A 2,284-nucleotide genomic window follows, 5' to 3' on the forward strand; every position below is an offset into this window, starting at 1 on the left:
CCTCCTCCTCTCTATCAGCCAGTGTCTCTCTCTCTCTCTCTCTCTCTCTCTCTCCTCTCTCTCTCTCTCCTCCTCCTCTATCAGCCAGTGTCTCTCTCTCTCTCTCTCTCTCTCTCTCCTCTTTCCACCAGTCTCTCTCTCTCTCTCTCTCTCTCTCCTCCTCTTTCCACCAGTCTCTCTCTCTCTCTCTCTCTCTCTCTCCTCTTCTTTCCACCAGTCTCTCTCTCTCTCCCCTCTCTCTCTCCCTCTCCTCCTCTATCAGCCAGTGTCTCTCTCTCTCTCTCTCTCTCTCTCTCTCTCTCCCTCTCTCCCTCTCTCTCTCTCTCTCTCTCTCTCTCTCCTCCTCTATCAGCCAGTGTCTCTCTCTCTCTCTCTCTCTCCTCTATCAGCCAGTCTCTCTCTCTCTCCATCTCTCTCTCTCTGTCTCTCTCTCTGTCTCTCTCTCCATCTCTCTCTCCTGTCTCCCTCTCTCCCTCTCTCCCTCTCTCCCTCCACACCCCACCCCCCTCCTGCTCACTGTATTACCTCACAGCCTCCTCTCTGTTCTGTTCCTCCAGACAGGAAGAGATCTAGAAAGCATATGGCGACAGAAGAAATGGTTCCATATAATCCAGAGACACAACAGGTCCTTTAACGATTCTTTTTACATTTCAAAACAGAAACAAACATCCAAACTGAGCCAGTGATGGTCAGGGATGGATTACTTTGGATGGATTACTTTGACCCCTGACCCCTGGCGCCCCTGGTACTGGTACCTACTACACAAAATGACTAAAGAGATGCGAAAAGACCACAAAGACACAAAAGTGACAACAAGGAGATGGAACATTACTACAAAGTGACCCAAAGTTACAACAAAGAGACACAAAACAACTAAAAAATAGATGCAAAACAATCACAAAGAAACAAAGATGACTAAAATGGTGCAAAACGACTGCAAGGAGATGCACAATGACCAGCAAGACCCAAAGTTACTAAAATAACTATACAAATAGATGCAAAACCACCACAAAACGATGCAAAACGACTAAAAATAGATGCAAAACAATCACAAAGAGACAAAAAACAACCACACAGAAAAGTAAAACGACTAAAAATAGATGCAAAACAACTGCAAGGAGACGCAAAATCACCACAAAGAGACACAAAACAACTACAGAATATGCAAAATAAACACAGGAATGCAAACTGAAGACAAGGAGACACAAAATGACCAAAAATAGATGTAAAAACGACTACAAGGAGATCAAAATGACCAGCGAGACCCAAAGTTACTACAAAGAGAAGAAAAATGATACAAATAGATGCAAAACCACCACAAAACGACTAAAAATAGATGTAAAACAACTATAAGGAGACGCAAAATTAACAACTGTCGGCTCCTCTCAGGCCCAAATATTAAAGACCAGGACTGGAGCCAGTCGGAGCCTTTCAGGGGCCCTAAAGTAGAAGTAGAAGACGTAAACAGTGAGAACAGATTATTAAATTTAACCACAAACACAATCAGGATTTTACGCTCACAATTTGCGTCACTTTTACAAATCTGTCCCTGCAGAGTTTTCTCAAAAGTTGACATTATTGAATACAGAAGAGGCATCGTTCATTAGATGCTACAGATAGTAACTCTCTCAGTATGTCTGGATTAAGAAATAAAAGTGAGCCTTTAAACTGATATTAAAGGCTTCACCTTACATCCAATAAATAAATATATTCCTGAAAACAGCAGAGCTTAAACAAACGAATCCCAATCGAACAATAAAAGAAGCTTTCCTGACAAATTCTAACAAGTTTATTATATTATTATTATTATAAAACGTTCAACGAGGGTAATTTCCAGGATGTAACTCCATCTGAAAACCACAAACTGTCCTTTTTAAATCCGTCTTTGTGTTCAGATTAGTTCGTTAATTAGTTAGTTAATTAGTGAGCTTTAGAGGCTCTATGGGGAAATCTTTGAGCTTTTTCCTTCTAAAGCAAAATCAACATATTTCCCCACATTTTTTAACTAATCCTTTAATTTGAGTGCTCAGCAGGAAGTCCGCCCATCAGAAGGAAACAAGACGCCGTGTTGTATCCACACTAATCAGGACTAGTCCTCTAATTATAAACACACATGTGGATCAGGTGGACACACATGAACCACCTGAGCCTCGCTGTAGAAGCCTCGTGGGAGCTGGAGCTGTTGAATGCCAACTAAAGGTGTTTTATTTCAATCTTAACATCCATAATGTTCAGTAATAAGGTGTTTATGAGAGGGTTAGTGGAGCAGGAGGACCAGATGGCT

Source organism: Sebastes fasciatus, chromosome 10 (assembly GCF_043250625.1).
Source record: "Sebastes fasciatus isolate fSebFas1 chromosome 10, fSebFas1.pri, whole genome shotgun sequence".
In the NCBI taxonomy this organism is placed as follows: Eukaryota; Metazoa; Chordata; class Actinopteri; order Perciformes; family Sebastidae; genus Sebastes; species Sebastes fasciatus.